The sequence below is a fragment of the Heterocephalus glaber genome, unplaced genomic scaffold (genome assembly GCF_053883595.1).
Source record: "Heterocephalus glaber isolate CG9 unplaced genomic scaffold, H.glaber_assembly_v1.0 deba00000809, whole genome shotgun sequence".
Lineage (NCBI taxonomy): Eukaryota > Metazoa > Chordata > Mammalia > Rodentia > Bathyergidae > Heterocephalus > Heterocephalus glaber.
Genome location: NW_028258163.1, coordinates 1,009,246 through 1,032,224, shown reverse-complemented (window position 1 = coordinate 1,032,224; position 22,979 = coordinate 1,009,246). Strand labels below are relative to the sequence as shown.

The following is a 22,979-nucleotide window of genomic DNA, read 5'->3' as shown; positions in this document are numbered from 1 at the left end:
TAGTAAATTCCATCATTTGTCCTAGATATTTCCCAGTTTAACCTTAGACTTTTGGACATGGAATTTATGGCAAGGACTTACTTTCCTGTCTGTGTATTCTAACAAGAGAAATGGCTAGTAAGTTATGACATTCACTTCCACTTCTGGTCTATTTTGTATTCCGAACTATCCTTAAATAATTCATACCAAATGGTTAATCAATTCACATCAATCACAGTGAATCAATTAAAATAGCAAAAAGAGGGGAAAGTGAAATAAAAAGTTTACTATGTGTACGCCTATGTTAGGATATATACATATATGTACTCTTTAAGCCCAACATGGAAGACCAGATGATCTGTTAATAAACGTCAATGATAATAAAACTAGTAATAATGATTATCTGTTAGCAGAAGGTAATGTAGAAAGAGGAGAAATAAAATGGAGATTGAAAGGTCAGGAAGGGCATTCAGAGTGAAAGGACAGGGCAGAAGGCAGAAACATAATATCTGTCACTTACTCTCTTAAAAAAAATTCTTTTGGTACCAGGGATCGAACTCAGGAACTTGCGCTTTCGAGGCAGGCGTGGCGCCCCTGAGCTAAATCCCTGGGCCCCGCCCCTCCCCAATTTTTTTATTAGTACATGTTTGTAGTACATAATGACTGCATTCATCATGGGGAGTCAATATATGTACGCAGCACTTCTCAGTTCTTCTTAGTCCCCCTTCCTCTCCACCTCCATCACTCTCTCTTTGACATGTGAATAAATGCTATTATAACCTGAACAGGAGAACAGCTGGCTCTGGCATCAGGTCAAAGCACTGTCAAACCAATGGAAACACAGGTGCTCTTCAACTCAAGATTAGGCCTTGAGGGCGGGGATTTAGCTCAGTGGTTCCACCACCTGCCTCGCAAGAGCAAAGTCTCAAGTTCGATCCTCAGTACCAAAAAAAAAAAAAGATTAGGACTTGAACAAGGTCTGTTGTCACTTGCACTCTGTCACAAAGAGTTTAATGGAGTTATTCTTTTTTTTTTTTTGGCTACAATGGTGCAGTCGCTTTGCTGCTATCATCATTCAGAGCACTGAGATGTTACATTAAACTTTACTTCAGACATCAGCTTTGAAATAATCTTGATTATTTTAGAACCACCAACACTGAAATATGCATACACATCTGGAAAAGTAAAGTAGGTACTCAACAACGTCAGAATAAATGAATACATTCTTTCATTGAAGACGGGAAGGAGGTGCCTTAGTCTTCCTTTTAAAATGTCCCTCAAAAAAAAGCTTGGCATCTTTAATTTAGTTCTAAATAGAGAACAAGTAGGAGAGAAGTATTAAGAAAATAAAAAAGAGGAAATAAAAATAGCTACAAATGGCTAGCTAATAAGATCACATCATGAGTAGAAGTAGATAACTCACACATTCTGCAAAAATAATTTTTAAGACAAATGATGGAAAGTGTATTATGAGCTTGATTGCTACAAGAACATTTCCATATAGTATTCATTTTGATTTATAGTTTAAGGTTAAGTCAACATCTAGTTAGGAAAGCCACTTCAAGATAAATAGAAGAGTTCAATGTGCTACAGACAAAAATACTGACTGGAGAGGATAATCTAAATTTAAATTTCCAATTTTACTTCATAGAGCATCTTTCCTGGTGTTTGCTACCTTACTCTGCCACACATTCTGTTGGCTCTGGAATTGAAATACAATATTGGGGTTATTATTTTTCCAAAAACAGCAACGTGCACTATAGTTTTTCTAAGTAGTTGTTATGATTTAACATTTTTAGTGTTTACAAATTATCAAGAACAATACAGTACATAAATTTAATACATTTGGAAGTTGTATTAAGGTGAACTAAGTTCAATTTTCCTGGATTCTAAAATACCAAGAACTAGGCCCCTCCCTTCACTCCAGCAAGCAAGCTTGCAGGAGGTAAGCACATTCTTCCCCAACAGGAGCAAGCAGCCCCTCACTGGACAGGGAGTGACCCTGCCTCGGTGCAAATAAGCAGGCCCACTACCCCTCCCTATCCAAGTTCGAATAAGCAGGCCAGCAAAGGACATGCTCCCCCACTCTCGAGACCCCTCTCCAATGCAAGGATGAGACATTCCACCACTTTGCATCCCCTTGGCATTGGGCAGAGAGGCAAGGACTATCCAACCCTGATCCTGGACAAGGACAATGCTGGGGCAGAGAAGAAAGTAACCCGAACCTGTGGACATTACCATTAAGTCCAACAGTCCAGCTGAACCCCCATCTAGAGGCCTATTATATCCTGCAGACACCAGAGGGATGAATGGACAAAGGGGCCTATGGAGCCGGGACAGAGCCTCAAAAGCCTGTAGGTCCTAAAGCTAGGCAGAGAAAATTCTGACAGGCTGGATCCTAAGACTACAGATCTTGGAAAGAAAGCACTCATTGTAAGACACAGGAATTTTTTCTTTGACTCATCTTTTTAACTTTATTATTTTTATCTTTCCTTCATTGGGCATTTGGGGGGTTAGATTTTTTCACTCTAATTTTTCTTCTTTTAGTTTGTTTTCTCTTTTCTCCTTTGTACTGCTTTTACTCTATTTTATTTCTGGTATTTTGCTCCCTGTTCATATTTTTTTTTCTTTCTTCTTTTTCCTGGTCATTCTTTCCTGTGACTGTTGTATAACATTAATTTCTTTTACTCTACAATAAAGACCTCCAATTCACTTTTCTCTCCTACTTTTCATATCCCATTGATTAATTTTTCAAAATTTGCTTTTTCATTCTTTGGTTCTCCATCCCCTCAGTGACACCCCAGAACAGTGATGGTGAACCGTTGAACCGTTTTGAGTTTTCAATGATACAAACAGCCCACTGCAGCATGTGTGCCACAGGTTCACCACCACTGCCTTAAAAAGAGACAGTGAATCTCAGCGTTGTTTTCCTTTACATCCCTCGAATGACCAGTGATGTTGAACATTTTTTCATATGTTTATTTGCTATTTCTACTTCTTTGTCTGAGAAATGTCTGTTCATTTCAGATACCCATTTTTGGACTGGGTTTTTTAATTTGGTAGGTCTGATCTTTTTAGGTTCTTTATAGATTCAAGATAGTAGGGTTTTGTCTGAGGAACAGCAGGTGAAGATTCTTTTCCTACATTGTGGGTTGTCTCTTCACACTGCTGGTAGTTTCTCTTGCTGTGCAGGAGCTTTTTAATAAAAAGAGATCCCACTTGTTGATTGTTTGTGCTAGTTCACGGGCAACTGAGGTTCTGTTCATAAAATCTTTTCCTACACCAATGTCTTCAAGAGTACTACCTAACCTCTGTTCCAGCCGGTTCAATATTTCTATTTTAACATTTAATCCATTTCAATTTTAGTATAGTACGTGGTGAGAAATATATGTCTACTTTTAATCTTTGGCAAGTTGAAACCCAATTTTTCCAGCACCATTTATTAAAGAGGCTATCTTTCCTCCAGCGAGGGTGTTTGGCTCCTTTATTGAAGATGAGATGGCTGAGAGTGTGTGGAGTTGTTTCTGCATCTTCAAATCTGTTCCACTGGTCCTCAGGTCTGGTTTTTTTGCCAGTACCATGCTGTTTTTATCACTTTAATTGTTTGTAGTGTAAATAGCTCTGTAGTGTAGTTTCCAGTTGGGGATTGTGATACCCCCTGCCATGTCTCAGTTACCTAGAATTGTTTTGGCTATTCTGGGTCTCTTCTTGTTCCAAATGAATTTTTGGATTGTTTTCTCAAGGTGATGAAGTATGCTGCTGGGATTTCAATTGGGATTGCATTGAATCTATATAGCAGTTTTGGAAGTATGGCCATTTTCACTAGGTTGATCCTTCCTACCCAGGAGCAGGGGATGTCTGTCCATTTTCTGATATCATTTTCAATCTCTCTTTTCAGAGTGCTATAGCTTTCAGAGAAAAGGTCTTTGATTTCTTTCGTTAGGTTGATTCCTAGGTATTTCAGTTTTTGGATCCTATTGTGAAAGGAATTGTTTGCTCTATTTCTGTTTCAGTGAGTCAGTTGTTTGTGTAGAGGAAAGCTATTGATTTTTGTGTGTTGACCTTGTGTCCAGCTACTCTACTGAATTTGGTTATTAAGTCTAGAAGACTTTTGGTGGAGTTCTTGGGGTCTTCTATATAATAGAGTATCACGTCATCTGCAAACAATGACAATTTGACTTTTTTATTTCTTATCTTTATTCATTTTATTTCTTTCTCTTGTCAAATTGCCCTGGCTAATGTTTCCGAAACTATATTGAACAAGAGTGGTGACAGTGGACATCCTTGTCTTGTTCCTGATCTTAGTGTGAAGGATTTCAGTTTTTGACCATTTAGTATGATACTGAAAACAATGCTGAGATTCCACCTCACTCCACAAAGAATGGCTGCTATCATGAAATCAACCAATAACAAATGCTGGCGGGGCTGTGGGGAAAGAGGAACCCTGCTCCACTGCTGCTGGGAGTGTAGACTGGTGCAACCACTATGGAAATCAGTATGGAGATACCTCAAAGAACTAGGACTGGAAGTCCCATTTGACCCAGCTATTCCCCTGCTGGGTATCTTCCCCAAAGAATCAAAAGAAGCATACCACAGTGATATATCTACACCCATGTTCATAGCAGCACAATTTGTAATAGCTAAAACTTGGAAGCAGCCCAAATGCCCATCAACTGGAGACTGGATAAAGAAAATGTGGTTTTTAAATAAAATGGAGTACCACTCAGCCATAAAAAAATGAGAAATTAGAGACATTTATAGCTAAATGGATGCACATTGAGGCAATACTCTTAAGTGAAATAAATAGGACACACATGTGTAAATACTGAATAGTTTCTCTAGTGTGAGAAACTGAAAGTGTAAATAAGCACTAAAAGGTATAATAGATAATGTGAAATAGGAAGAAAAGGGGCAAAGGGGAAGTGGGAGGGGTAGGGGAAAGGAAAGAAGGGAATGGAATTAATATGAGAAAATGAAAAAATGGAAACAAAGTGTTTGTAAGTAGGGAGGGACGGAGGGGTTGGAGGGCAGGGGAAGGGGAAAAATAAGAACCAAGAGAGATTATGTAAAGGTGCAAATTTCCAATGATGAAAGTATACCTAAAATATACCAATGATTAAAATGAATAATTGATAATGTGAAATAGGAAGAAAAGTTCCAAAGGAGTAGGGGAAGTGGGAGGGGTAGGGGAAAAGAAAAAAAGGAAAGAAGGGAAAGGAAAAATTATGAGAAATGGAAAAGATGGAAATGAAGTCTTTGTAAATAGGGAAGGGTGGAGGTGGTGAAGGGAGGGCAGGGAATGGGGAAAAAATAAGAACCAAGGTACTCATGTAATGGTACAAGATCCCAATGATAAATGTAAATGTACTGTATACCTAAAATGTACCAATAAAAGAATTTAAGGGGAAAAAAAAGGAGACAGTGAAGCTGAAAATGATAATAGAATGAATAAACCAGATAGGGTGAACAGTTAGTAGATGGAAAAGAGAAGGAATCGGCAAAAAGAAAACAAGGTAATGACAGGAACAGTAAATACCTATTAGTAATACTGGGGACTCTCAAGTTACAACTGGCATGATATACAAACAACTATGGTTATGGCTCAAACTTTAGTTTTAACTTATAATCAAAGGCTTGTGTTACAAACCAAATACCAGATGCTTGTGCTTCCAGATGGTCTCAGATAAAAATTTAACCTTTAAGGAGTTCTGGAAGGAACATTACAACATCCTTTCTTCTGTGGGGTTAATTGAGAAATCCTGGGCCAATGTCTCTCTAAGGACACTGAGATCTGCCTGTATACAGGAGAGAGACTTTGAAGGCTGTGTAGAGGAGCCTGAGCATTCAATTGATCAACTTGAGTTACAACCAGCCCTTGAGAATAAACTGAGTTTGTAAGTCAAGGGTCCACCATAACTCTCAATGTGAATGGTCTCAATTCCCCAATCAAGAGACATAGACTGGCAGAATGGATCAAGAAACAAAATCCAATGCTATGGTGTACACAAGAAACACGTTTAACCCAAAAATAAACTCACAGACTGAAAAATCGAAGGATAGAAAACTACATTCTATGCAACAGGAACATGCAAAAAAATCAAGTGTAGCTATTTTATATTCAGACAAACTGGACTTCAAGCCAAAACTGATCAAAAGAGGCAAAGAAAGTCACTACCTACTGGTTAAGTGAACAACTGAACAGGAAGAGATAACAATTATTCACATATATGCACCAAACAACAATGCACCCAGATTCACTAAAAAAAGTATTATTAGATGTAAAAGAGCAGATAAGCATAAACACAATTAGTGGGGAACCTCAATATTTCACAGTCATAAATAGATCAACTATACAAAAAAAATCAACTTAGAAATATCAAAGTTGAAAAAAACCTTTGAACAAATGAATGCAATAGATATCTACAGAGTGTTTCACCAAACAATAGAATACATTCTTTTCAGCAGCACATCAAACTTTCTCCAAAACAGACCGCATACTAACCAATAAAGGAAGCTTAAGTAAATGTAAAAGAAGTGAAGTTATACCATGCATATCTATCTTATCATAGTGCAGTGAAATTTAAAATGAACAACAAAAGAAAACACAGAGATTAATGCAAATGGATGGAAACTAAACAATATACTCTTAAAGCAACAATGACTTACAAAAGAGCTCAAGGGAAAAATAAAATAATTTCTAGAGCTAAATGGTAATGCCACTACAACATACCAGAACTTATGGGACACGATGAAAACATTCCCAAGAGGGAAGTTTACAGCTGTGAATGCCCACATTAGAAAAACAGAGTGAGGCCAAATAAATAACCCAACAATGCACTTAAAGGTCCTAGAAAAACAAGAACATTTTAAACCCAAAACTAGTAAAAGGAAGGAAATTATAAAGATTAGAACAGAAATCAATGGGGACCAAAAAACTTCACACACACACACACACACACACACACACACACACACACACACACAAGCAAATCAATGAATCAAAGATTTGGCTCTTCAAAAGTGTACAAGCTATGCTAAACCCTGTAGTCAACTCATACCAGCCATTTTCTCCTTAAGGTTACTTCATGCCAGCTATCCCACATACTGAGAACTGTGCTGCATGCTGTCCTCCTAAACTGCTCAACTTAAGACCAAGTCCTTCTGGACCGCTCAGGGTGCCAGAACTCATCCCTTCCAGAACGTGCCTGGTGCTACCCACCCAGCTGCTCCTAGACCACCATTTAGTACTATGAGACCTGCTTCTTCACAGGTTCCACAAGTCACGTTAACATAGCATGTTGCAAACACATCAACACAGACAATGGGTCCATGTCCTGCAGCTGCTGCAGCTACTTCTGTTGTCTGCACCATTCCCCAGTATAAATATGTAGTGAGAGGCTGCAACCCTCAGTAGCATCTTAATGCACAGCCACAGGTGACCATGCAACAGCCTGCTGTTCATGTACAAAACCAGGAACCTTTGACTGCTTCCATGTTAGCATCTGGCCCCCTTCCAGAGCAAAAGCAAATGTTAGGTGAATGGCTGCTTCCATTTTTCAAGCCATGCACTCTACTCTTGCTGGTAAAATCACTGGCAAGTTGTTGGAGATTGATAATTCAGAATTTCTTCACATGCTTGTCTCCAGAGTCTCTCCATTCTAAGATTGATGAAGCTGTTGTTGTACTATAAGCCCAACAAGCTAAAGAGGCTACCCAAACAGCAGCTAACAGTGCCACTGTTTAAATTGATCAGTGACCATGAAAAGATTAAATTGATCAGTGACCATGAAAAGAAACTCCTGCTGCACTAAAGAAAAATATCTAACTATGGAAAAACTTTAAATATTATAAAAAAATTGAAAAAATAAAAAAAAGGAAAGGAAACTTTGAACCTTATGTACCAAGAAACTCCCAGGTCTAGCAAACAATGCTAGTCCTAGATTATTGATTAAAAGAAAAACCCTATAAACTAGTAAAATATAAAAACAAACTAATATTTTATAGACCCTGGGAAAAGAACAAAAACAGAACAAAAGCAAAGAACAAAATTTTAAGCATTCTTTTTTAAATTTTGTAATTTTTTACTGTGGAATAGCTCAGGATATCAGTTCTGTTTTAAGTAGCACAATTGATAACGGAGCAAGAAAACATAATTTGGATTATAAAATTCTTGCTTTAATAAAAATTCCTTAAACAGTGAAAACAATTAAAAAAACAAAACAAAAAATGAAAAAGGTGAAATCGCAATGGACACTGCTGAAATCACAAAGATTATTAACAACTATTTTGCAAATAAATGTAAGATATCACATAAACAGAAGCGAGGACAAAAATCACAAGATCATTCCAACAGATGCATAAAACATCTCTGACAAAATCAAACATCATTTTATGATAAAATACCAAGAAAATAGATATAGAAGGACCTTACCTCAATCTGATAAAAACCATTCATTCATTCATTTATTCATTTATTTTTGGGTTTTTTTTGAGACAGAGTCTCGCTATGTAGCCCAGGCTGGCCTTGAACTTGTGGCGATCTTCCTGCTTCAGCCTCCCAAGTCCTGTGATTACATGCATGCATCACCACACCTGGCTCAGATAAAAGCTATTTATGCCATCATCATAATAAATAGGAAAAAGTGAAAACTTTCTCAGTAAAATCAGGAACAAGAAAAGGATGTCCACTATCACCACTTGTGCTCAACATAGTACTTGAAATATTAGAAAGGGCAATGAGGCAAGAAAAAGAAATAAAAGGGATGCATATAGAAAAGGAAGCCAAAGTACCATTATTTGCAGATGATATGATCCTCTATCTAAAACTCCCCCAAAAATCCACCAAAAGACTCTTAGAATTAATAACCAAATTCTTGCAGTAGGATACAAAATAAACACATAAAAACCAACAACATTCCTGCATACTAATAATGAACTCATTGAGAAAGAAATTAAGAAAAAGTATCATTCATAATACCACCAAGGAAAATTAAATACTTAGAAATTTACCTAACTAGGGAAGAGAAAGACTTCTGCCACAAAAACTACAGCACTGGGAAAATGGAACTGGCAGAGGACATCAGAAAATGGAACACTATGCCCTACTCCTGGATAGGCAGAATCAATATTGTCAAAATGGTCATACTTCCAAAATTGATATGAGGATTTAACACAATTCCAACCAAAATACCAACAGCATTCTTCACAGAACTAGAGAAAACAATCCTAAAATTCATATGGAACCAGAATAGCATATAACAAGAGCAAATTGGGAAGCATCACAAGACCAGACTTGAAGTTATATTACAAAGCTACTGTGATAAAAACAGCATGGTACTGGCACAAAAACAGACATGAGTATCACTGCAACAGAACAGAGGATGCAGAAACAACCCCAAGCATATTCAACTCTTTGATCTTTTACACAGGAGCCAAAAACTTACCTTAGGAAAGATAGCCTTTTTCATAAATGGTGTTCAGAAAACTGGCTACCCACATGCAGAAGATTGATCTAGACCCATATCCCTCACCATGCACTAAACTAAAATAAAAGTGGATCGAAGAACTAAATGTTAAAACAGAAACAACCCCCCAGAAGACAAAATAGGCAAAACTCTTTATATCATAGCTGTAGACAAAGACTTTCTGAACACAATCCAAGCTGCACAGGAACTTTAATCTGATAAAAAGATTAAAAAGCAAAAGAAATAGTCAACAGAGTGCAAAGAAAACTTACATACTGGGAAAAATTTTTGCCAGCTATTTTTCAGACAAGGGACTAATATCTAGAATATATAAAGAACTCAAAAAACTTTGACCCACCCCCAATAAAAGACTCAATCAAAAACTGAGCAAGAGAAATAGACACGTCACAGAAGAAGCACAAATGTCCAATAGATGCATGAAGAAATGCTCAACATGTCCAGCCATTAGAGAAATGCAAATTGAAACAACACTGAGATTCCATCTTACCCTAGAAAGAAAACCCACCATCAAGAAATCAAATTATAACAAACACTAGTGACGCTGTGGGTAAAAGGAACCCATCTACATTGTTGGTGGGAATGTAAACTAGTATAAACACTATGAAAATCAGTCTGGAGAGGCCTCAAAAAACCCAAACTAGAAATTTCATTTGACCCAACTATTCCTCCTCTAGGTATCTGTCAGAAAGAGTTAAAGACATCATATTACAATGATACATGCATACCTATGTTTATAGAGGCACAATTCATAATAGCTAAATCTTGGAAGTGGTTTATCTGTCCATCAACAAATGAATGGATAAAGAAAATGTGGTATTTACACTCAGTAGAGGACTATTTTGCTGTAAAGATAAATCTGAGTCATTTTTAGGAAAATGGATGCACCCTGAGACCATAATGCTAAGTGAAATAAATAAGGCACACAAGTGTAAACATTGCATGGTTTCTCTCATATGAGAAACCCCAAAATCGAAATGAAGAGTAAAATAAAACATAGATAATAGAAAGCAGGGAGATAGATCTTTCTCTAATGGGAAGGGGATCAAAAGATGGAGGGAAGCCAGAGGAAGGTGAGGGAAAAGGGATGAAAAAAGGAATTAAGATGTGTCACGAGCCAGGCTTGGTGGTGGACACCTGTAATGGGTGGCTGGGGCAGGAGGACCACATTGAGATTATGGCCAGCCTGGGCTACATAGTGAGACAATATCTCAAAAATACAACCAAAAAGTTAAAATTATAATTATAATTAAAAAACCCAACAAAAATGATGTGTTACGTACATGTACCAACTTGACACAAGGAATGTAAGCATTATGTACTACAAACATGTACTATTAAAAAAAATACCAAGCACTAGAGCATCAACAAAGCCTGACAAAAGATTATCCTAAAACATCTCCACACTCCTATCAGCTGGAACAATTCTTAGAAGGTATTTATTCATATTTTGGTATAGATGTCTATCTAGCATGCTGGTACCATTTTTACTGGGAGGACATTCTTTTAGCAAACAATACATACAACTATCAAACAGTAAAAAAACTGTCAAAGCTTCAAATGGTCAATTAACAGACCATGCCAGCACCCTCCCACACAAAAGAAAAACAATCATAGGCTAGATACGGGTAATCTTTAGCATGAGTAAGATTTGTCCTTCAGTTTTTTGTTTTTGTTTTTTTGGTATCGGAAATCAGAGATTGAACTCGGGACCTTGTGCTTGCGAGGCAGGTGGTGGAACCCCTGAGCTAAATCCCCAGCCCTATCCTTCAGTTTAATGAGAGCTTTACATTACTATGACAAATACCTGAGATAATTAACTTATCTCAGAGAAAAGATTTATTTGGCTCACAGCTTCAGAGGTTCCAGTCCATGATCTACTCGCCCCATCTTGGTTGAGGCTGTAAGGCAGTATGTCATGGTGGGAGTGCATGGTAGAACAAAGCTGTGCAACACATGGCTAAAAAATGAAAAAGGGAAAGAGGAAGAGACTAGGTAGGGCCCTACACTCCCCTTTCAAGGCATGCTAATAATGGCCTGAAGACCTCCCAGTAGGCCTACCTCCTAAAATTTCTACCACCTGCTAGTAGCGCCAAGCTGGGGGCCACATCTTTAACACATAGCCCTTTGGGGCACTGCAGATCCAGAATATAGCCATGTCCCTGGGCCTCTGGGAAGTTTTAAATGTTATGTGTTTGTGGAGTGGCCCTTGCCCTACCATAAATACCAATATACTTCATTATACAGACGTTCATATAACATAAAATTCACCGTGTAAATGTATGATTCAATTTTTAAAGAAAAATATATTCACAGAGTTTTGCAAACATCACAACATTTTGTCTGTCCTAAAAGAAGTCCATATGATTTCCAGCTAATTCCCAATTCTCCTAATCTTTCCCCTAACCCTATCAGCCTCTGGCAACTGTAATGTACTTTTTGTCTCTATGGAGTTGCCTATTCTGGGTAATTCATATAAATGGAATTATACATTATGTAGTCCTTTGGTTCCTTTACTTACCATGATGTTTTCACAGTCCATCCTTGTTGTGTGTATCAATACTTTCTTTTTAGTGCCAGATAAATAGGGATACTTATCAATTGTTAACTACCTTGGTCTGGAATGCCAGCTACTCTAGTCTCCCTATAAATGGTTTCTTCTCATCTTTAGCAGTGTGCAAAAAAACCGAGGTGGTTATATTTAGACTATTTCAACTCAAGTAAAAGAAACTCAAAATACTAGAAACAAAAAAATGTTGAAGAAGTTATACTGGAGGCATATCTGATGATTTTTTTTTCCTTGAATTTAGAAAAACTTTCTTTTTATTTACCGCAAATGAGGTAAGTAAACTTAAAAAGCAAACACATCCTAAAATGACTATTTCTCATTGACCCTGAAATTCCAGATTCTCATTTAACTGCTTTCTTTCTTCCTTCATCTCCTCATTAGTTTATGTATTCAGGACTTTTATGAAAGCACTTTTTAAAAAATTTTAGGAGAGTTTTAAAGATGTAGGAAAGTTGTGGAGATAGCATCCAGAATTCCCATATATCTCATACCCAGTTTCTTCCCTTATTAATATATTAGTATAATGCATTTGTGGCAATTAAAGACTGACACAGATTACCAATGTCATATTTTAAATAACATTCATACTTTATTGACATTTCCTTAGTTTTAACCTAATGTCCTTCTAAGATCCCACATAACATTTTTAAGGTTGAATTTTAATGAAATTCTACCCAATAGATTTGTTAAAGATATGCACTACATATAAAATATAATGGAATTCATGTAACATTTATACAGCTATTTCATGAATTTGAGTTAACATGTGCCAAATCATATCCCTGAAACATTATGGCTATATGCAACAAGCAAGTCCTTAATATGCATCACAAAATATGAGTTGAATTACAAAGGTCTGTTTTCTGGTACCAAATTTAGAAAGGAATTATGTTGTATTTCCTTTTCTTAAGATCACAGTGATATAAATGAGATAAAATATTAGACACTCCAAAAGAAATTTGTTTTCTTTCCCTAACAGTATAAACTTTAATTTGCCTTAATAATATCACAGACTATTAATTACCAGCCATTTCTCAGTGTTTGTAGTTTTTCCAAACTACCACATTACATTTTTCTTTAGTTTTTTTTTTCTTGATTATGACTGATCTTTAGATTTTCCTAGTTTTTATGATCTGGGTAGTTTTGAGGAATACTGGTCAGGTATTTTGTAGACTGTCTCTCAGCTGGGATTCCTCTGATGCTTTCCTCTTAACTGGGCAGGGGTTATAGATTTCAGAGAGGAAGACTACAGATGTAAATTGCCACAATCATCCCATCATGCCAGGGTACGTACTGTGAAATTATATGATGCTGATAATGTTAATCTTCCTCACCTGACTAAAGTAGTGTTTATCAGGATTTTCCAGCATAAGGTTACTTTTTTTCCCTCTCACACACTGTATGGTGTGGAAAGAAGCCAGTAAAAGCAGCCCACACCTAGGAGTGGGGAGTTATACTTTGCCTGTTTGAGGGTAAAGGAGTTACATAAATTGTTTAGGATTATTGTGAATGAAAGAATTGTCTATTCTCCCTATTATAATTTTCTACCCTTCATTTATTAATTTAATAAATAATTGGTTCATATCAGTATGGACTCACGCATATTTTTATACAATATAAAACAGTATTGTTTATTTTACTGCTCAAATGTTCTAGCTATGACCATTGGGAACTCTTTCAGTTGGCTCCAATGTTTCTTTAACGAATCCTACCATTGTGTTTCTTTAGAGCACTTACTATGTTATGATAATACAAGATGCTGTAGACTTATATTGTATATGGTATTTCTTTCTTCAGCCCTAAAACCAGCCATATTCTTGGTCCCTTTTATAGGAGCTAAAGCATAGATGTACTTGTTACTACTTGGGTATCACTGCTTCTATAGCCACTTCTCTGTACACAACAGTTTTCTCCATTTCCACAATCAAAATGATGTTCAAGTCACTTTGAGGAAGAGCCCAGGAAGGATATTATAGAGAGCAGCAAACACTTTTACTCTGATCTCTGGGAGATGCCACTTTTAACATACCAGTTTCCATCTCAACAAAAGACACTGTCACTATTTCTTACACAGTGAACAATACTTATCTAGTGGGACACTTCTCTGTCTCTATAGAATCATAGTATTGGAACCAGAAAAGGTCTTAGAAAAAATATCAAAACTATTTGTTCATTTATTCACAAACACATTTCATGAGCCTATTCTGTGCTGGTTACTGTCCTATGTGATAGAGACATAAGAGTACATGGAAAGCTTCACAGAACAGCTAGAATTTTCTCTGGGCCTCAAACACTAGTGAATATCAATCAAATATGCTGCTGTATACTGGAAGACTGATCAAACAATGGGAGCCCTTTAAAGAGGACAATAAATATAAAAACCAAATTAGTGTTTCTGTTTTAATATTTAGATCTTTAAACCACTTTGATTTTAGTTTAGTGCATGGTAAAAGATAGGGGTCTAGTTTTAATCTTTGGCAAGTTGAAATCCAGTTTTTCCAACACCATTTATTAAAGAGGGTATCTTCTCTCCAGTGAGGATGGTTGGCTCCTTTGTCAAAGATGAGGTAGCTGAGTATGTCTGGAGTTGTTTCTGCATCTTCTAATCTATTCCACTGATCCTTGGGTCTGTTTCTTTGCCAGTACCATGATGTTTTTATCACAGTAGCTTTATAGTACAGTTTCAACTTGGGGATTGTGATACTATTAAAACAGAAACACTAAACTTGTTGGAGGATAAGTTAGGTAGAACTCTCAAAGACATTGGCATAGGAAAAGACTTTATGAACAAATCCTCAGTAGCACAAAGAATCAACAACTGGCACAGGAAAAGACTTTATGAACAAATCCTCAGTAGCACAGGAACAAATCCTCAGTAGGACAAAGGATCAACAACTGGGATCTCATCTTATTTAAAAGCTTCTGCACTGATTCCACCACTCCCAGGCCAGAGGAGGTGAGCCAATCCCTGCACCCAGGAGGAGGCTCTCGGGCTGCCATTCCACGGCTCCCACGGCAGAGGAGGTAAGCCAATCCCTGCGCTGAGGAGGAGGCTCCCGCGCCACCATTCCACTGCTCCCAGGGCAGAGGGGGTGAGCCGTGCAGGCGCCAGCAGCACACATTCCCCCCCTCTGCCATGGACATGAGAAGACACATAAACAAGCCTCAAAAATGACTTCCAGATCACCTACAGCAACCCCAAAGGGAAACAAGATGGAACAACCTGATACTCAACCACCTAGACTCCCTGAACTGGCAACAAAAGAGGATCTGGAAAAAATGAAATCAGAAGTAATTTCTCAGATAACAGCAGCTCATAGTGAAAGACATGATTAATAAATCTAGAGAGGAAACAGATAAAAAAATAGAGGATCTGAGGAACATGATGGAATCCCAACATAGGAAACAAATGGAATCCATAAAACAGATACAAACAGATTTCCAGATTAAAAACTCCACTGAAAGTCTATGCAGCAGAATGAACCAATGTGAGGACAGAATCTCAGATATAGAAGATAAGATGGCAATTAGTGACCAGGAAAAGAAAAATTGCTCCAAAATTGTAAGGGACCACAAGAAATCAATCCAGCAGCTGCTAGACAATGCAAAGAAGAATAACATAAGACTGATTGGAGTCAATGAAGAAAGAGGAGAGAGTGCAGATGACATAAAAAAACTGTTCACAGAAGTGATGGCAGAAAACTTCCCAAGGAGGGGAAAAGAATTTGACATACAGATAAGCGAAGGATACAGGACTCCAATTAGCCTTGATCAACACATAAGCATATAATAGTTAGGATTCCAGAAACCCAACAAAAGAACAAAATTTAAAAGCAGTGAGTCACATACAAAGGAAAGCCCATCAGAATCACAGCAGACTTCTCAATACAAACCCTCAAGGCAAGAAGAGCTTGGAGTGACGTATTTCAAGCCCTAAAGGAAAACAGCCTCCAACCCAGATTGATGTACCCTGCAAAACTATCTTTCAAAATTGATGAAAAAATAAGATATTTTCATGATAAAGAGCACCTTAGGAACTTCATGAACATCAAACTGGCACTCCAAAAAATTTTAGACAATATCCTAAGGAAAGACAATGAGGATCACAACCCCAGGAAACCCAGCAGAATGAATTTGTTGGGTGTGACAAATTAAATGCAAAGGGGGAAAATCCAACAAAAAGAAAAAGTCATGACAAGACTTTTAAAACTTGTAACTTCATCTCCCTAATGAGTGTTTAACTCAATCTTGTTATTGTACTGATTAGTATTTTTCTGATTCTAGTGTTGCACACCTTTCCTTGTGCTGTACTGGCTATTTATCATCTACTAGTGTCTACTTTTTAACTGGGTTGTCTATTAATGAGCTCTAAGAATTCTTTATATATTCTGGTCATAGGTTATATGCATTGTAAATATGGACTGTTTAAGGACTACTTTTCATTTTAATGATGTCATTTAAAGTTCTAAATTTTGATGGAATCTCATTTATCAATTTTTTTCTTTTATACATCATGTTTTTTGTATCCTACCATGTTCTTGCCTACCCTAAATTCATAAACATTTTCCCTTATAATTTCTTCTTAAAGTTTTATAGTTGTAGTTTTTCATGTTTAGGTTCATTGATCCTTTCAAGTTATTTTTATGTATGGAAATAAAGGGTTGAGGTTAATTTTTTATATACGGACACCAGGTGTTCTCGTGCCATTTGCTGAAAACACTATCTTTTCCTCTGCTCTTGAATTGAGTTTATGTTCTATAAAATGCTAATGTTAAATAAGCTTTCAAAACTCAGTGGACCATATATGTGTGTGGTTCTATTTCTAAATTCTCTGTTTTATTCCATTGATCTATATGTCTTTCCTTAAGCCAGCACTGCCTTGATTACTGTAGCTTTAGAGGAAGTCTTAAAATTAGGTACTAAATGTCTTCCAACAATGTTTTCTTTTCTTTTTTTTACTTTTCTAGGTCCTTTGTACTCCTACATAACTTTTAAATTTCAATATCCAATTCTTCATTCAGAGCAAGTATACTTAGACCTGAATTTTTACATATACCTTGTGTTTTCTAATCCTGCTAAATTCAAATACAAGTTCTAGGGACTCCTAGAGAGTTCTTAGTATTTTGTCTGTAGATGATCATTTCATCTACATATAAAGATTTTGCTTCTGCCGTGCCAATCCTATCCTAGTTGTGTCATTTTATTGCCAGACTATTTTGGTGGGGACTAGGTTTCAAAGTTTAATGGACAGATAAAGAGTAAGCATATCTGCCCTTGTTCCCCACCTTAAGGAGAAAGCATTGTATCTTCTCCATTCATATAAGGCGTTCTCACTGGAAGCATGGAGTACATGTCTTTAATCTGTTGAGAAGTTTCTGTTCTACTTCTAGTCTCCTGATAGCTTTTACCATGAACAGCTGTAGAATTTAGTCCAATACTTTTTCTCCAACTACTGACAGGATCATATGGCTTTTTCCTTTCCTCTGTTAAAATGATGACTTTTGGGGGTGGATCTTCCAATGCTGAACCAACACTGCCATCCCTATAACAAAACCACTTTCTACATCCTGCCAGATCTGACTTCTAATAGTTTTTGTTAAACAAATTTCTATCTATGTTCATACTTTTTTCTTCTATTATATTTATCCAGTTTTAGGATTAGCACAATGTTGATTTCCTAAAATGAGGGGAGAAGTGTTCCTTCTTTTTTCTGCTTTGTTTGATATAGTTTATCAGTTAAAATGTTTATGAGCCTGCTGTTGTCATATAGGTAGGTTTTCAAGCTAGGAATATACTTTCTTTAATAGGTGCTATTCAAATTTTATACTTCCTCTAGAGTTAGTTTCATTAATTTGTCTTCCAAGGTACTTCTTAGAAGTTGTCAAATTTATTTCAAAAAAGATTTTTGTAATATGCTTTCTATATCCTTTTAAATTCTGTAAAATCTGTGGTAATGTCTCCTAGATCTTGATACTGTAATTTAAAGTGTATAATTGATATTGTGTAATAGGAAGAAAAGGTCTAAAGGAGCAGGGGAAGTGGGAGGGATAGGGGAAAGGAAAGAAGGGAAAAGAAAAAATATGAGAAGAGGAAGAAAATGGAAACAAAGTCTTTGTAAATAGGGAAGGGTGAAGGGGGTGAAGGGAGGGCACGGGAAGGGGAAAAAAAGTAAGAACCAAGGTACTCATGTAATGGTACAAGATCCCAATGATGAATGTAACCATATTTTATACCTAAAATGTACCAATAAACTTAATGTGGGGCAAGCTTTTTCACTGCAAGCAAAACCACCAAAACAGCTAAGAGACAACCTACAATGTGGGAAGAAATTTTTACCAGTTGTTCATCAGACAAAGTCTACTATCTAGAATATATAAAGAACTCAAAACAATCAGAACCCCCAAATATAAAGACCCAATTCAAAAATAGGCATCTGAAATGAACAGACATTTCTCAGACAAAGAAGTAAAAGCAGCAAATAAACATATGAAAAAATGTTCAACACCACTGGTCATTCCAGAGATGCAGATGAAAACAACACTGAGATTACACCTCACCCCAGAAAGAATGGCTGCTATCAAGAAATCAACCAATAACAAATGCTGGTGGGGTTGTGGGGAGAAAGGAACCCTTCTCCATTATTGTTGGGAGTGCACACTGGTGCAACCACTGTGGAAAGCAGTATGGAGATATCTCAAAAAACTAGGATTAGAGGTCTCATTTGACCCAACTATTCCTCTGCTGGGTATCTTCCCAAAAGAATTAAAAGAATCATACCTCAGTGATATATGCTCATCCATGTTTATAGTGGTACAGTTTGTAATAGCTTAAAACTTGGAAACAACCCAATTGTCCATCATCTGGAGACTGGATAAAGAAGATGTGGTTTGTTAATAAAATGGAATATTACTCAGCCATGAACAATGAAAAACTAGAGACATTTATAGTTATGTGGATGCTTATTGAGGCCATAATCTTAAGTGAAATAAATAGGACACATATGTGTAAATATCAAATCATTTCTCTGGTGTGGAAAACTAAAAGTGTAAATAAGTAGCAAAATGTATAGTTGATATTGTGAAATAGGAAGAAAAGGTCTAAAGGAGTAGGGGAAGTGGGAGGGGTAGGCTAAATGAAAGAAGGCAACGAAAAAATATTAGAAAAGGAAGAAAAGGGGAACAAAGTCTTTGTATACAGGGAAGGGTGGAGGGGGTAAAGCGAGGGCAGGGGAAGAGGAAAAAATAAGAATCAAGGTACGTCATGTAAAGGTGCAAGATCCCAATGATGAATGTAACTGTACTGTATACATAAATGTACCAATAAACTGAATGGAAAAGAAAATTAAAAAAATAAAATAAAATACAGACCAAACCCCCCCCCCCATTAAAAAAAAAATTATCCATCTTTATTTAAAAAAAGATTCTCTTACTATGGGTCATCATCCTCTAGGAGACAGAGAGTTAAAATTTCATTTATACAGAGCTAAGTCTCCTGACAAGTCCCTGGCTTCAAATTCAGAAGCACCTTTTTCTTTAAGGTTAAGAGCTAGCCAGAGACCACCTGACTACAAAACACAGCTTAACAGTGCTAAAGAGCTGCAGGCTGATAAGATGGCTGTTTGTAGAAAAATCCTGCCACAGATTTACTGACAACATCTCTCTAAGCAGAAAGGGGAAGAAAAAGGACAAGGGAAAGACAGGAAGGTAAACAGAGAGAGCTGTCCTTCTGCCATAGAGACTGGATGCAAAGGCAGAGACTGGAAATGGTGACAGAGCAGGCAGCAAGGATGCAAGTGGCAGACATTGGTACAGAAGAAAGCCAGTTACAGATGAGGAAGAAGGAAAGGAATTCATGCTTCCGCCTGCCACCAATGAGTCACAGGCTTATGAATGGCCCTTGAAGACGGGAGAGCATACAAGACCACCTACAGACACAGTCCTTAGCAAGTACGCAGAAGCCTGCCAACCTACGGGATACAAAGGGCCCAGGGGAGAAACAGCTGTGACCAAACAGAACTACACAGCAGCCAACTAAATCAGCAAGCTTCATGCCCTGCACCATATACACTCACAACCCAAAACAGTTCCCAAACGTGACCTGAATCAAGAAAAGATCAAACCAAGATAAGCATATTGTTTAAAAAGGTACATCATAGAAATATTTTCATTTAAAATTTAAGTTGAAATATTTAGGAGCAAAAATCATTAAATCCTCAACTGAATGGCACGTTTATTTTTTTAGGTTGCAGACAATCTGAAGATCTAGGCCCATAGAAATTTCATTCTATAAAGAAACAAGAGTACAACTAAAAGAAATGATAATGCTATGAAGATAATTTAAAAAGAGATCAGATCAGGAGCCATTTCATTACATGAAAGAAGAAAAGATCCCAGGAATACCAATATTTTCTTCAAATGTGAATCTATGACTACTTGGATAAAGGGCCTGAACCTGAAAGAGAAACTGACAGGCCCTTATGAACTGGTACTTTACATCCCTTTAAAAACACAAGCTCAGTGAACAGGGAGGAACTGCTTCACGTTTCTCTTCCTTCACTTACCTAGATGTAGTATCTAGTATACAATAAAAACTTCCCAACTGCAACATTCTGTCCTGCCATTTAGCACCTAACTTTCACTTGTGGTAACTATTGCTTCTGAGTAGCTCAGAAGACTTGCAGCAGTATCTACCAACAGTTTTCAGCTCTTGACAAAGATATATCAGAGGAAATCCTATGTCTTTCCCATCTCTGCACTCTATGTGATGTACAGGTATGATTTTATCAGTTTGCTTTTCCCCCAATTCCCATAACCTAGACATGCCAGGTTCTCTTGATATCACGGTTACGTAATTCTGACTCCCTGAGCAAAAATCCAGGGGCAGATTTCTGGGACAAGTTTCAAGGCATTTGGAAGATAATATAAGTTTCAATATGAGCTTAAAGTAGACAAACAGTAACAGCCATTGAGGCTTCCAGAGGCTTAGTCTTTAAAAAAGTTGTGGAGAGAAGCTCAGCCGGTCCCAGCACCCGGAAGGAAGCTCCCCGCATCCATCCCAGGCTCCTAGGGCAGAGAGGGTGAGTCGGTCTCAGAACCCAGAAGGAAGCTCCCCCACTGCCATCCCAAGATCCTAGGAAAGAGAAGCTGAGCTGCGTGGGCGCCAGAAGCACCCCTCCCCCCGTGGAAATGAGAAAACACATAAACAAGCCTCAAAAACAGACTTCCAGATCACCCACAGCAACCTCAAAAGGAAATGAGATGGAACAATCTGATACTCAACCACCTGGACTCTCTGAACTGGCAACAAAAGAGGATCTGGGAAAAATGAAATCAGAAATAATTACTCAGATAACAGCAAAGATTTTGCTAATGGTGCAAGACATGATTAATAAATCTGGAGAGGACACAGATAAAAAAATAGAGGATCTGAGGAACACGATGGAATCCCAACATAGGAAACAAATGGAATCCATAAAACAGATACAGATTTCCAAGAGATTAAAAACTCCATTGAAAGTCCGCGCAGCAGAATGAACCAATGTGAGGACAGAATTTCACATATAGAAGATAAGATGGCAATTAGTGAGGAGGAAAAGAAAAATTGCTTTAAAATTGTAAGGGAACACGAGAAATCAATCGAGCAGCTGCTAGATGATGCAAAGAAGAATAACATAAGACTGATTGGAGTCAATGAAGAAAGAGGAGAGAGTGCAGATGACATAAAAAAACTGTTCACAGAAGTGATGGCAGAAAACTTCCCAAGGAGGGGAAAAGAACTTGACATACAGATAAGTGAGGCATATAGGACTCCAGCTAGCCTTAATCAAAAAAAATCTACAGATAGACATATAATAGTTAGGATTAGAAATTAGAAATTAGATTAGAAATCCAACAGAAGAACAAAATTCTACAAGCAGTGAGAGAAAAGAAACAAATCACATACAAAGGAAAGCCCATCAGAATCACAGCAGACTGCTCAATGCAAACCCTCAAGGCAAGAAGAGCTTGGAGTGATGTATTTCAAGCCCTAAAGGAAAACAGCCTCCAACCCAGATTGATGTACCCTGCAAAACTATCTTTCAAAATGGATGGAGAAATAAGATATTTTCATGATAAAGAGCACCTCAGGAACTTCATGAATACCAAACCAGCACTCCAAAAAATTTTAGGCAATACCCTAGGAAAAGACAATGAGGATCACAACCCCAGGAAACCCAGCAGAATGAATCCATTGGGCGTGACAAATTAAACACAAAGGGGGAGAATACAACAAAAACAAAAACTCAAGACAAAGCTTTTAAAACTTGTAACTTCATTTTCCTAATGAGTGTATAATTCAGTCTTATTATTGTACTGATTAGCATTTTTCTGATTCTAGTGTTTCACACCATTCCTTGTGCTATAATGGCTATTTATCATCTTCTTATGTCTACATTTTAATTGGGTTGTCTATTAATGAGCTGTAAGTGTTCTTTATATATTCTGGTCATAGGTTATATGCATTGTAAATATGGTCTGTTTAAGGACTACTTTTCATTTTAATGATGTCATTTAAAGTTCTAAATTTTGATGGAATCTCATTTATCAATTTTTTCCTTTTATACATCATGTCTTTTGTATCCTAGGTGGTTCTTGCCTACCCTGAATTCATAAATATTTTCCCTTATAATTTCTTCTTAAAGTTTCATAGTTTTAGGCTTTCTTATTTAGGTTCATAGATCCCTTCAAGTTATTTTCATGTATGGAAAAAAAGGGTTGAGGTTAATTTTTTATATACAGATACCAAGTGTTCTAGTGCTGCTTACTGAAAACACTATCTCTTCCTGGGCTCTTGAATTGAGTTTATATTTTATAAAATGCTAATGTTAAATAATCTTTCAAAACTCAGTGGACCATATATGTGTGGTTCTATTTCTAGATACTCTGTTTAATTCCAATGATCTATATGTC

General features: G+C 37.0%; 1 protein-coding gene and 1 pseudogene across 10 annotated transcripts in view; one reads left to right on the top strand and one right to left on the bottom strand.

The window, feature by feature from the left end:
* The window catches only part of Frmd5 (FERM domain containing 5), a 333,945-nt gene that overhangs the window by 156,367 nt on the left and 154,599 nt on the right, over positions 1-22,979 (bottom strand). The window lies entirely within an intron of this gene.
* LOC147828995 (polyadenylate-binding protein 1 pseudogene) lies at positions 6,728-7,723 on the top strand (annotated as a pseudogene).